The sequence below is a fragment of the Haemorhous mexicanus genome, chromosome 2 (assembly GCF_027477595.1).
Source record: "Haemorhous mexicanus isolate bHaeMex1 chromosome 2, bHaeMex1.pri, whole genome shotgun sequence".
NCBI lineage: Eukaryota > Metazoa > Chordata > Aves > Passeriformes > Fringillidae > Haemorhous > Haemorhous mexicanus.
This window is the reverse complement of record NC_082342.1, coordinates 5,171,789-5,185,682: the sequence shown is the minus strand read 5'-3', so window position 1 is coordinate 5,185,682 and position 13,894 is coordinate 5,171,789. Positions and strand designations below refer to the sequence as shown.

The window sequence follows — 13,894 nt, the reverse complement described above, 5'->3', positions numbered from 1 at the left end:
CAACTCTTATCACCCCTATGGAGAGAGGCCGGGGGCTGCACTCCCTCTCCTTTGGCTGCTAGGCCACCCAGCTCCAGTGCCCCAGGCACCCGTCCTCCATCAGCAAACCTGCCAGAGGCTTCAGCTGGTACAAAACCCCCTTATTTTTCCCCAGATACTCATCCTCCATCAGCAAACCTGCCAGAGGCTTCAGCTGGTACCAAACCCCCTTATTTTTCCCTAAACCCAGCACAACTTCTCCATTCTCTCTTATGCTTGTAAAGGCCCACAGAGAAATATCGGGTTTCCAGCACTGCCTCCCCAAGCCGATTTGAAAGGTGTGCATTTAGCACATAACAAACCCAATTAAAGTTAATGGAAGGAGTGGGCACTTTCCAGTAAAGCTCAGCGCCCCTGGCCCTGGAGTCAGGGCCCAGTGCCCTGCGCTGTACACACGCAAAGGCGTGCAGCACCAAACAAAGACAGCCCCGCAGCACGGTGACCGCGATCCGCCGGATTTTTACACAGATTATAGATGGCTGGCCCTTGGGCTCATGGCACATTACCAGCACAGCCCTCCAGGGGCCAGATAAATTACAGCAATCTATCTTGTTTGTTGCTACATCAAAGGCTCGAGGTCTGGAGACCACGGTGGGTGTTCATCGGTTATTGAGTTACCAGCAGCATGCACACATGGCAAGGCCAATCACCCTGGCTTCTGTGAGCGCTTGCTTGCCATCATAAAACAGCAATAAGCCGATTTAAAGCAGGTCCTGCATAATCACGTTTGCAAATTTCATCCTCTCTGTGCATCTGTATGTTAGGAGTTCCTCCCCCGTTCTCTAATTTTCAATAACAATGCTCAAGTCCAGAGAAGAATTTAAGCTTTCAAAAAGTAGCATCCTGCAGGTGAAGAGGTAGCCTTGAATCTGGGGTTTATTGATTCAACCCCGTCCTCTGAACATCGATGTCCAGAAACGAAGTTTTTCACCACAGCCAGCCTGGACTGGAGCCAGGAGAGATGGTTCTTAGCAGCTTAAAACAAATTGTGAAAAATGGGTTCAGCACATCCATCAGGGCATGCAGCTGAACAGATGGAGTGCAATTCAAACTATTAACTTGGGCTCAGCTTGCTGCTGCTCCAAATTATGTTTCTTTTTACTCTTTATGAAATAATGTGATTTAAGGGGAGGACGGGGAAAGCTAGCACATTTGAAACAAACAGGGAGAGGAACAACAGAGGCAAACACTCCCCCACTGTTTGCTGTACCAATCTCTTCATCCTGGGGAAAGATATTGCTAGAGACAACTATCACATCTACGGGGCAGGCAGTCTCTTCTCTCACCCCACAAAGGCCAAAGGACAAAGCAAATATTACAGCCTTTGAAGTGAACTGTTTTCAAAGCAGCAGGAAGGACAAGATCTTTATTACACACCTAAAGACACCTCACAATCCAATTTCTGTATGCACATTTAGCCTCACTACAGCATACACATATCCCACCTGCAATGACAATTAAAATTGCACCACAAGGCAAATGTGCAATGGTAGGAATTAAAAGTTCCACACAACACACCATCAGGTATTTCTCAGCTAAGCACACAACTTCGTTTATCAGGCTTTTAACACAGCGCTGGATTTTTTACATAAGAGTTTTCCAGATATCTAGTTAAAAAATAATATTTTATCAGAGATGGGTATCTGACTTTCCAAAGCTCACTGGAAGACCACAACCCTGGTGACCCACAGCAGAGATTTTTGGTAGATATCAAATCTCACCACCCTCACGGCCAGCACGGACATGGGCTTCCTTCTTCCCTCGCCAGTGGTTTCTAGGACCTTCACTGTAACTCTAACCTGGAGTCCTCCAGATTCTGAAGGGACCCACTTTCTACACTCATCCTCTTCTATTTCCCCTTGCACTGGATTGCTGCACCTTCCTAAAGCAGCCAAAAGTGAGAGAGTTAAGAGCCAAAGAGTTCCCTGCTTCCATTCTGGCTCCAGCAGCCTAAGAAGCTGAGGGACAGAAGAAGACAGTGCAGAAAAAGTCCTGCCCAGCTCCAGGATGGACAGAAGACAAAACAGTAGAGGAGCAGGGAGCAGCACACCCTCATTGCTGTTCCCTGTGCCTGGCTGCAAACTCCTGCTCCAACACAGGTAAGCACAAATGCTTTTCAACACTTTAAAAAAATCCCAAACAGCAGAAGCAGAAGTACTTCTCCAAAACTATTTTAATCAAGAAAGGAAAGAAGGAAAACAATCAGCCTGAGGCAGACATCCAGCAGTACATGTTGTGCTCAAACAGTTACCTTTTGCATGATGTTTGGCATTTTGCAAGCTCTGGGAATTGCTATATCCATGATACACAGTATTAAGAAGAGAACTGCATTTCTTAGTGAGCAACTGCACTGATTAACAAAAATAACGTGTCTGAGATCCCATTTAAACTCTTATCATTCCCTCTTGAAGTGAGAGAAGAGCTCACTGCAGGAGGAGCTGTGTGCTCCACACCTTCCCTAGGACACCCAGGAGACAGTAATGGTGGCATTTGGCTGGTACTGCACTGGCACAGCTGGCTTTTAATTGCAAATCCAATATAATTTACTGACAACGCAAGGGCTGATAGGGAGGAGGTAGCGAGCCAAGTGCTACTTTAAAATTAATAAGAAATTGCAGGTTTTTGCATCTGGTTTTTTCCAAAAGACAGCAAATCCCACGTGATAAGGAGGAAGCCATCCCCTGAATCCTTATCCCCTACGGATCAGGGCTATTGTTGCCAGCCTTTTGAGCCAGGGGCAAGCCAAACAATAGCCAGGCAGCTCTCAGCTTACCCATCTCCCAAGGCCTGGAAGTGCACGGAGAATAAGAGCAGCGGCAAAGGGGGCAGCGCAGCCAGGTGATGAGACTGAAGCAGCAAGGGACAGTGCAGGACCCAGGAACCCCAGATGCCCAGTCCCTGCACCTGCCCTATGCCAGCTCTCCCAGCAGGGCCACTGCAAATGTCATGGGAAACAGTTCTGAAAAGCACAGGAAAGGCAAGAGAAAAGTGCTATGTCAGAGTCACAAAGTCATTCAAGTCTCCCTTGTCACATCACAGCCAGGATTTCAATGCCTCTCCAAGAAAGAAAGGAGCAAAGAAGGAGCATCAAGCCTGCCAGCCAGGCATCTCCCCCAGCACTGCTGCAGCTCAGATTCTGAGTACACTGTGTCTTTGCAAAATCTGTACCCTCACAGCAACCTCAGATGATTTTGGCACAATCTGACCTTTCCATGGAGACACACGCAGAACTAGGAGCTCAGGTTTTCTACAACAACTGGTCATTTCAGGTGCTTGATTTGAAGTAATTTGAAGAAGCCCCATTTCAGAAAATGCCAGACATTTACCTTCTGGGAAGGAGGTGGACCTTCAGGTCCCTCTCAGAAGAACACGCGTGCAAAACTTTTAGCTGAGAACATTGACTCAAGGCTTATTGCAAGGGACAGGTGAGTGTAATAAAAGGATGCCTGAGCACACAAAAACTCTGCCACAGCATTGACAGCTCAAAAGAACAAATAAAAACTCATGACAGAATGATGAAGAACCTCTTGCACGAATATTCTCTCCATCTCAGACCATAGGGGTTATGTCTGCACACATCCAAAAGCACTGCAGCAGTTGCACCAAGTTATCTTCGACATCAATAATCACTGCCAGTAGTCATTTACTCAGGAGAAACTTGAGCTCTTACAAGTATTATCCTGGGTCTCTAATCACTAGGCAGCAACTAAAAAAGTCATGATATACCTATCTTCTTGGTATAGATGTCTTCTATAAGCACCAGGCCTAACAGTGATGAACACCAAATGGATTACATGGTTTGAGGGGATATTTCTACCCCAGCACCTTTACAGAAGTTTTCCTTCCCTGAGAATCTCTTAAGTACTATTTGTCAATAACTGACAATATTAATCCTAAATTTCCTTTAAAAATTACTTTGTGCCTTTGACTACAGTTATTAGACAGAAAGCATTTCCAAGGAGATCCCTCTCCCTTCCACAAATACACAGCACACATCTGGGCTTTGTTGTTGGGGCTATTGTTTGTTCAACTTACAGGCACTCCTGCAAAAGTGTCAAGAGATGAACAACAATGATGATAAACACTAGGGAATGGCTTCTCTGTCAGAAATAATGGAGTCTGGAGGGAAAAAAGGTGACTTGAAGGAGATCTGGTAAAGGTTTTTTTCACAAATATACATGCCATGGCAAAGATGGTCAAGAATTTTACCCTTTACCATCTCTTCTGCTTTAAATACCAAGGGCCATCAACTGAAACTGGTCAGACCCAGATTTATAACAAGGGAAGCAGTTTTTGCAGCTGCACACAGCAGACCTGTGGATGCCCTTGCCAAAGAATGCTGTAGGTATGGAAGAAGTTTATATGGGTCAAAATATGAGTGGGACAGCATGTAAGAGAGGGCTACCAAACAGGTAAATCACATCAGGTTCATAAGGTTCCCAAAACAAGCTACAGTTGCACAGCTACCTGGCTACAGCTTTTTGAGTCTGGATGCTGAGCAAGGTGCAGGATTTACTCTGAACTGGTACAGCTGCCCTCATGCCCCTTCACAACCCATGTCATTGCAGACTGTACTCTTCAACAACATGGGTCTGCAGACCGTGCCTTGGTTATACTACAACAAAAGCTAAAAAAGGTACTATTTTGGCTTCTTCTCCATGAGCATGACTATTTCTGTTCTGAACACCTGAACTGGTTCCCTCAAAACATCCTTAGAACTGACATGGGAGCTTGTGCCCCTGTGCAGGGAAGGAGAGGGAAGGGGAGCGTGCATAAATCCTACTTGGCTATGACAAATTAGCATCTACAGCAGACCACAGGACCTGGCAGAAAGTCCCCAGTAATGAAGACAATTCAGACATAAGTGCTAAAGGGCAGTTATGCTTAAGAGTCTAATTCTGAGCTGCAGAGATGCTCCGGGCAAGCTCAGCCCAAGAGCAGGTGCAAGTGCACCACAGGCTGTGGCCACTGCTGCCTTCATGCAGGTTTGAGGGAACCTGCAGGAGCCCAGGCTGACCACCCAGCTGGCCACTGTGCTCCAATGCATGGCATGGTGCCATCTAAGGTGAGGCAAGTGCCAGCAGACTTCCTCCTGCTGCTCCCCATGTCCTGCTGCTCCCTGTGTCCTGCTGCTCCCTGTGTCCTAATGCTCCCTGTGCCCTGCTGCCCAGGAGCTGCAGGCTGTGGCATCACCCCTCCTCAGTGCTCTGACTCTCCTGCCCCAAGGCACCAGCACTGAGCCCTGCACAGGCCTCTGCTGCTAGTGAATTACTCAGGGACAGTAAGCATCCTCTGAGCTCATATTCCCTCTTAAATCAGATTTTTCAGTCTCACTTATGCACAAGGCTTCCCAGGGGATGGCCCTTCCTCTCTCCCTTCTGTCACCCACAGAACTTGCAGACACCTCTTGCCAAACCCAGCCCATCACTTAGTCCTTGCTTTTTCTCTAGACTCCACAGCAGGGCTGACACCCACAAAACCCTAATTCATTTCAAGAAGGCTCTTCCAAACTCACCATTGTCCAGCCACTGAGAACACTTCCCCAAGCAACCATCATTTTTTTTTGCCCTGGGCTGAAGACTAATAAAATCTCTGAAAGAGACACTCTGCCCCACCAGGCAACACCAAAGCAGAGAAAACCTTTTAGCAACACACACCTGCTATTCTGTGAAGTCTCCTGTTAAGGCACACAACCAAAAATTAGGTTTGAGCCTAATTTTTGCATAAATGAGTCACAGCAGGAACAATCTCCATACACTGCAACCTGCTGCCAGATGGATAAAAACAATGCTATCAGAAGAAAACATGTGGTAAGTCCCCACAATTCCCCCAGTACAGTAAAGCCTCATTCTGGGAAGATACAGTGTTTTCTTGGGGTATTTTTTCTCATGCCAAAAGAGCTCAGCATACTAAAAGGCTGGCTGGAGCCACCTGCAGAACAACTCTGTCCCCATCCTCCATCCTTTTGCTTTAATGTTTAAATGGTGCAACCAAAAGAATGCCTGATCCCCTATCCTCCCCTTCCTTCACTCCTGCCACCACTCCCAGCACATGGTCCATGTTTCCTAAACCAACTCATAAAGCTATTCACTCCTCATTCAAATTCTTCCCACCGCTGAGCCAACTAAGGATGGCTAAGTGGCGAGGTCAGCCAGGAGCAATTTATACAATAATTGGTATGGAAATATCAGAATCAGTGGGGAAATATCAAAGCATGGGCAAAGTAGACAGGAGCTGCCAGTGAAGCTCTTTGTTCTTCCAACACCACTGCCTTCCCTCACCTCTGCTCGCCGCTCCGTCTCACAGCCGCTCACTTCCACAGCAGATGTTTACTGTCTTTTAAGAAAAATGTTTTCAATAAATATGAAAGAGATGGCATTTCTTTTAATCACCATAGATTGCTGTGGCCTGTGCCTAGCTTCCCAAGTTCTGACTGTAAAAGAGGTCTTGTACCTCTGCTATAAATATGCATCCAGTCAGACATCCGACCCTTCACCAAGATCAGAGCCATTTTACATCCTTTGGTTCTTCTCAGATCTGGCCCTTATACTGACAGAAGACTTCCTTATTTTCCCCAGTATGGCATTGGTATTCTGCAGATGCACAGTGTGAAATGTGATCTGCCCTTGTGATTTCTTCCCCCCCCAGCTTTTTTAAGCAAACTACATCCTATATGGATGTCACATTGCTCTAACTGCTCCTTCCCTGTTCTACAATTAGGCATATTAAAATATGCTAGTTTTAACACCACCTTAGAACAGCATATTCTTAATCCACAGATCAAGGTTGCTGCATTACTACAACCTTTAAACTTTGGAAAATGCTGAAAGGATGAAATAATAATTCATTAACTACGTTGGACACTGCGAAGACAAGAAACAATAGGCTTGGACTTGAAAAGCAGAGATTCAGACTGGTCATGGGAGCTAGCTAAATGCTCCATTTCCCAGAAGCTAGGAAAAGGAGGCACCAGAGAGACTGTTCTGTGAGAGACTGAGGCATCTTACTATAGCTTCCTCTAACAGACACTTACTTTCTTCAAGGATACCATAAGGCAGAGATGAACCTGCCCCAGGGGATGCATGACACAAGATCTCCCTGCTCTTACAGTTCTATCATTCTCAATCATCCCACCAGAAAGTATATTTAAAGTTACTTTGCTGCACAGAAGCCTGAAACTACTCTTTAATCTAGTACAGCTTTACTTTGAAAAGTCAAAGTACTCAGCATCCAGAAGCCAGCCAGACACGTCTGTGGTCAAAAGAAAGAGCAATACCCATAATAACCAAAGGGAGGGGAATGGCTGGGCAGTCCTTCTCCACACAGATCCCCAAGCTCTAGAGCTTGTGGTGCCCAGCCTCCTTACTTCACAAGGGCTTTGAAGCACTTGGTGGCACAGGATGCACCTGGATGTAAAAGGTAACAACACACACTGGTGCACGAGGGACAGACTGAGCTGCTGCCCTGATGCTCCAGAGGCATAATGGTAAATGACTGTTGGGGACCCAAATGTCTTTGTGCAACACACCTACTGCTTACTGCAGTTTTATTAATCTCCTGCAAAGATGCTGAGAAAAAAGAATCCCTTATAACCTGCAATCCTTGTATTCACCAAAGTTTTGACTCACCCCACAGAATGCTGGCTCTTTTCTGTACCTAAGGTAGAGCTTGTTCTGTGAAACATCAACTGTTTCTCTTCCTCCAAGGTCAGCACACGACCTTTGCAGCCCTTTCCCATCTCCCAGATCAGCCTGTTCTTCCCATACAGTACCACTGCTACCCTTATCACTATGGGAAGAACAGAGCAGAAGCTCCCTGGCAGATTATGCTTATATTGGGAGTATGCAGGCAGGAAGTGTTGGATTGCCCACGCAGTACTTCTGACTTGCACTGCTCCTCATGCCTTATCCTTAGGAGTTTCTCCTTCCTCACGGCCCACTGAATCCATGCCCTAGTGACTTGTATCACTGCTGCTGGTTCCAGGTCTGGTTAAGCACTACAATACAAAGCAGCATTTACAGCAGCCTGCTGGAATGCCCAAGGCAATGCCTACTTTTATATTTTCCAATGAAAAGCAGTGATGGCTTCATTAGTGCATCCCCAGCCTGAGTATTGAAGCTGTCACCACACGTACTCCCTGGAAGATTTAGTGCAGACCTGCACAAAAAGTGAAGTCTCCAAAGATTCCTATGTGTGCTTTTCCTTCTGTTCTTGTAGCTAGCTCTTAAAATACATGTAAGGACACACCATTTACCCTGGTGTCTCTAGTACTGCTCCCAGACCTCTAAAAAACTCAGCACTGCCATTTTAGTACCAAGGCTATGAAGCACCAACACTATGAAGCATTTTGGACTGCTGAATCCTTGGCTGGCATGTGCTCCTAGCCTATCAAGAGGAGGGGGTGAAATGAAATTGTTTTGAGCATCAAAGCTAGGCAGGAAATTTCTGACATAGTTCATTATGCCCTCCAGCCCCTGTATTTCTTTTTATTATCCTTCTTTAGTCTTCAAGTCTTACAGGTTCAACATCTAGGGTCACTCAAAGAATTGTGAAACATTATTCCCTGTGCTATCACTCACTCTCAGACAATAAGAAACTTCATTTTGTTTCACAGTCAATAACGTTTTAATGTCACTTCTTTTTTCGTTTTCCTGCATTCTCTGTGATCCCTTTCAATATTAAAAAACAGAATGTCCCTATTATTGCTGTAATTCACCTCATAACATCCCAGATGCTTAAATACTATCCCAGGAGAAAAGAGTGTGGAGTCCCAAATCTCACCTTCACATTATCCTTGCCAAAAGGAAACAGCATTTATTACCCAGGCTTTCATTAAAGGAATTCCCTCTCTTTCATGAGATCTCTTAAAATACATCTGATGCATGGAGAGCTTGCTTTCTTACCTTCCCTCAAATTTATTTTTCCTAAAGAAAAACAAAGCTTCTTTGTTCTCTTTCATTAAAACACAGGGAGGAAGGACAGACATACAAGTGCCTCCCTCCATCTCCTAAGAGAAACAAGCACCAGTGTTTTGGCCCATCTTTCCATACTCCTTGAAGCTGCTTATTTGGTTTCCTGCCCTTCCCCTTTCTCCAAGTGACTGCAGATTTTCCCTTGCTTTGGTAAGGATGACACTTAGAAGTTCAGCACTCTTATTTTTCCCTACAACCTTTACTTGCATCTTTGTCCTTCTGGGCAGGGCTGGAGCATCTCCTTTTCAACCTCTAAACTGGAAACCTCAGGCAGCCATTTATTAATTGCTTAACCCCGAATTGATTACCTTCCAGAGAGAGAAACTTAACAGCAATCTGTTAAATATTGACAGGCTGGAAGAGCTGATGACAAAGTGCCCTGCTGCACATTCCTTCCAACCTCCCAAGGCAGACCATTCCTCCAGCACTCCAGCTGCATCCTTAGGCACAGGTCTGCACCTGCTCCCTGCCTCCTTTCGAGCATACAGCTCTGTAGAAATAACACTAAAAAAAAATTCTCAAATGTAATCTCCAGTAAAGAATGCAGCCAGGGCAATCTCTCCCTCTTCCTTCTGGCATGCCAAAGAAACATTTGTGCCCCTCAGCCACGACGATTATCAGGAGACAACATTCAATTTGCAAGGCAAAGCTGCCATCTTGTACTCCTTCAGCAGAAAGAGCTTTCAGGTAAACAGCAAAATGACTTATCCCCAAAGTCAAGTGTACTGGCTAAAAGCATGCATTTTTCCAAGATAGTTTTCCCACCCCACCATAAAGGATCACAGGAATATGAAGTACAGCCATATAGCAGCAGTTAGTTTCCATTTCCTCCCCACAAATTCATCTGGATTCTTCCCTGTTCACTAAGCAGCAGCAAGATGCTGCCTCTCAAAACTTCTGTGATTCAGTCAGACAGCATCCCTGAAAGACAGACAAAGATCCAGGGAGATTCTTCAGCTACCTGCTCCCTTTTATTGCTAATTAAGATGTTAGAACTCCTTGTCTGCATACACTATAATTTATTAGTTTGACATGCTACACAGACTATCAGCAGTTGTCACCAAACTACCAAGGCTCTCATTTCAAATGGGAGGACAGGAGCTTTCTGGCATTTGGAAAGGAAATCAGAACAAAACAAAACAAAGGGATGCAGAAGCATTTATGTTACTATTTCTTCCAGGGAGAAAGGTACAGTCATTCCTTTTAAGCACAGTACTACTATCAGTGAGTAAGGACAATCATGCAATCCTCCTCCCTGAGGAGGAACAAGCCCGTGCATCAGGGGGAACCAACCAGCTGGAAAGCACAGGAAAACACTTTTTATACTAAACAAACAAACAAAACCAACAACAACAGTGAGGGGTAACTGCACACTGGCACAGGCTGCTCCAAGAGATTGTGGAGTCTCCTCCCTGGAGACAGTCCAAGTTATCTGGACATGATCCTGAGCAACCTGCAAGGGGCTCGGACCAGATGATCTCCAAAGATCCCTTCCAACCTCAAATTTTCTGTGAAGGACTCTCCAAAACTGCATTTTCACCACTGCTGTAGACTCAGTTACCTTAGCTCAGCACCAAGCACCTACGCAGAGCAACCTCACTGCACCAGCTACAGAGAAAAGGTGGTAAAAACACCCTCATCCCAGGAGACTCAGTTTAAAAATGTGGTTTCACAATGCAGTTAAGCTGATCTAGGTACCAGCTGCCACAGCAAAAAAGCTGTCTTGCCTTCCCACTCACTTTATTCCTAGCAAAATACACACACTCCTCTCCCCGTGCTAGACCTCTACATGAGCTGAAAAAAGAATGACCCAAGGAAAGAGTTTTCACCAGGAGAGCAGGAAGACCTTTTTCTCTGGGGAACAGAGGCAAACAACTCTTTTAATGGGTTGGGATAACGCACCAGCTCAGGCACACTGTGAGCCAACACCTCCAGCCAGCCAGCAGATGGGTCAAGAGAGGGCAGGAAAGAAGAGCAGGGCAGAGTGGGAGCAAGTGCCAAGGTCTCAGTCTGCTGGGAGACCCTGATGGCAGCTCTCTAGCAGGCCTTATGCAAAGGCAGCAAGCGAAGAACTGCTGCAGGTGCTCACTGCAGGTCACTCCCCATCACACAGAGCAAAATAAAAGGGTTTCAAGCCACCACTTTCAGCAACACAACCCTAAGAGCAGGAGACTTAATGAAGCCTAGCTTCCCGTGCCTTCAGAAGGGAGGCTGTCTCTGAGACTAATGACTTGACTGCAAGCTCCAGCTGGAGCTTCTCCTACAGCTGGCACAGTCATTTGGAAGCACTGCTGAGGCCCTTGAAGAAAAGGGTCTCCTGCAGTGCCCTGCCACTGCCCTGACTCAGCCACCTACTCTTCACAAGGCTTGCAGGAACTTGTTTATATCCGAGCTCTATACTCCTGTCAAATTTGCGTAAAATTGGCCAAAGGGCTTCCAGGTTATCTGCAAAGGGGTGGCAGAGGCAGCATGATCAGATAAGCCCTCTTTCTCTGAGAACCCAGCCTGAGGAAACACAATGAGAGGCAGAGGCTGGGAATCAAAAACCACAGAGGGAAGAAGCACTAGAAAGAAAAGGTAGAAAGGGCTTTAAAGAGAAGACACGCATCTTGCATTTGGCACAGCAGAGGAGGAGGAGGAACTAATTTGAGAATTCAGGGGAACTAGCAGACAAAAAATAATTTAAAAAAAAAATTAAGAAAAAAAAAAAATGAATTTCAGAGGCAGAGATGGCTAGGAAATGCTGCAGCTTACATTCCTTAAGCAGAAAGACCCAGGTGCGTGCACATGCATGTAAGTAAGCACCAGAGACCGAGGTTAGAATTTTGAATCGAACAGAAATACAAGCCAGTAACAGCAGCAGAGAGCCCACTCCCGTTTTTAGGAGTGGACAAAATTACAAAGAGGCAGGGACTGTAGGAAGATCTGGAGGGGGTCATAGAATAGACCCCCTTTAGCCACACAAAAACAAACCCAGAGTAACGGAGTAAACTCATAAGGTCATAAGAAAAGCTCTGTCAGAGGCAGGAAAAGACAAAGACAACAGAACTTAGAGGAAATCACTCCAGGAAGAGACCAAAACTGGTCAGTGCAAGGTCAATTACAATGTCAAGAAAGGTAATGTTTGATCACAACCAAGATGTAGGGCAGTGGGGGTTATTAAGAAAGCCCTTGTGAAGTAAATCACAGAGACAGACTAAATTGGCAGAGAGCTGGGAGGCAAAAGCTCCAGACAGAGCATCCCATGGGGCTTGAAGAGGACACAGCAGCTGCCAGAGGGGGGGGGGGGGGGATAAAGCAGCTTTGCATTGAAGGAGAGAGGCTATGAGCAGGAAAACAAATGACAGAGACAAGGAAAAATTAGTTGGGACCCTTAAGACAAGCAGAAAGGTTAGAAATTCTACCTTTGTGAAAAGCATGGAGAAGGAAAGCAGCACAGAGAAAACCAACAGGTGAAGACAGACCAACATTTGTATGCCAGCTCTCTTCATAAAGTTCCTACAGTCTGAGAAGCAAATGTGAAGGCGGAGAAGGGCCTTTCCAAGCTTGAGGGGCAATACCAAAATCAGCATTCAATAAAGCAAAAATTAAAAGACTTGATGAGAGACAAGGCAGAGAGGGATGAGGCCAAGCTCTGAGATGGGGAGGTCAGCATGGTCAGAGGACTCATGCCACTGCATGACAGCAAGAGCAGAAGCAGTAGATGGTAAGGGCAGAAGAGAGGGCAGAAAAAGTGTCCTGGGGATGAGGGGAGATGCCACTGCATTGGTGGTGTAAACAGCTATGGGGCAGAAACACTGATAAAAGAGAACAGGGGAAATCCAAATCCAGGGTGCACAAAAAAAGCAGCAGCAGGAGTGGCAGAGGAAGAGAAAAACAGAAGGACCCTCAAGGGGAGGAGCAGTGCTGACTGAAAATCAAGACATGCAAGGCTGGCTGGCAAGCCAGGTACCTCCTTATGGCATGGGTGACCCAGGGGCAGGGAGGAATGACTCTGGACTAACCAACAGCATCTGCTGAACAAGAGGGGCCCCAGCCTTCAGCACCAAGACAAGAACTACACACACGAGAGATGCAACACAGAGGGACATGACCTTAACTTAATGCAAGTCTCATTTGATGTATGGAGTCTGGGAAAAGCTGCAAGTTGGATTTTTTCAGGATTACAGAATCAGCTCAGCCACACCACACCTCGGGCACCAGTCCAAACGCCCTTCTGCCTCCCAGAGCAATCTATCTCAGCATCCATGAGATGGATGGGGCAGCGCAGCCCCAGAGATGCTCCAAATGCCATACACCCTGACTTCAGCAAGGGCAGACTTGCCACTTTGCAGGGCTGCAGGTTTATCTGAAGGTCTAAAAGAAGGCAGAGTCCCAACTTCTAGACACAGACGATGTGTTTGAGGGCGACTAACTAAACAGCATTTGTCACTAAACAAAAAAAAAAAATCTTTCCTACTGAACTGAGAAAAGGAAGAGTGGGGGATGAGGAAGACCTTTCCTAAATACACCACTCTGAGCATCCTCCTGCCTACATTCCCCAATGAGCAGATGTATGCAGGAGTTTTCATCTTCAGCTACTTACTTAGCAAAGCCTAGTCCCCTCTGATCAGGGAGTTAAGGAAAGGCTTACACAGCTACCAGGGAGGGAGGGTTTTATTTATCTGATTTCAACATGCCCAAGTTATCAGACTCTAGAGGAATTCAATTAATGAGAATAAAACTCTTGTTTGATGCAAGTCTGGAAGGGTGCAGTGGGTTGTTTTTTTTCTGCAAATAGCTGCACCCCAGAGATTTTACACTGATTATAAGCCTTAACAGCGACCGATTGATGCAAGCTGAACAGATCCAGCAGCTGCACCAAAACACCACACACGCTCCAG

General features: G+C 46.0%; 1 protein-coding gene across 2 annotated transcripts in view; it reads right to left on the bottom strand.

Annotated features, from left to right (window-relative positions):
- The window catches only part of IGSF3 (immunoglobulin superfamily member 3), a 94,300-nt gene that overhangs the window by 67,579 nt on the left and 12,827 nt on the right, over positions 1–13,894 (bottom strand). The gene's annotated exons all lie outside the window — the stretch shown is intronic.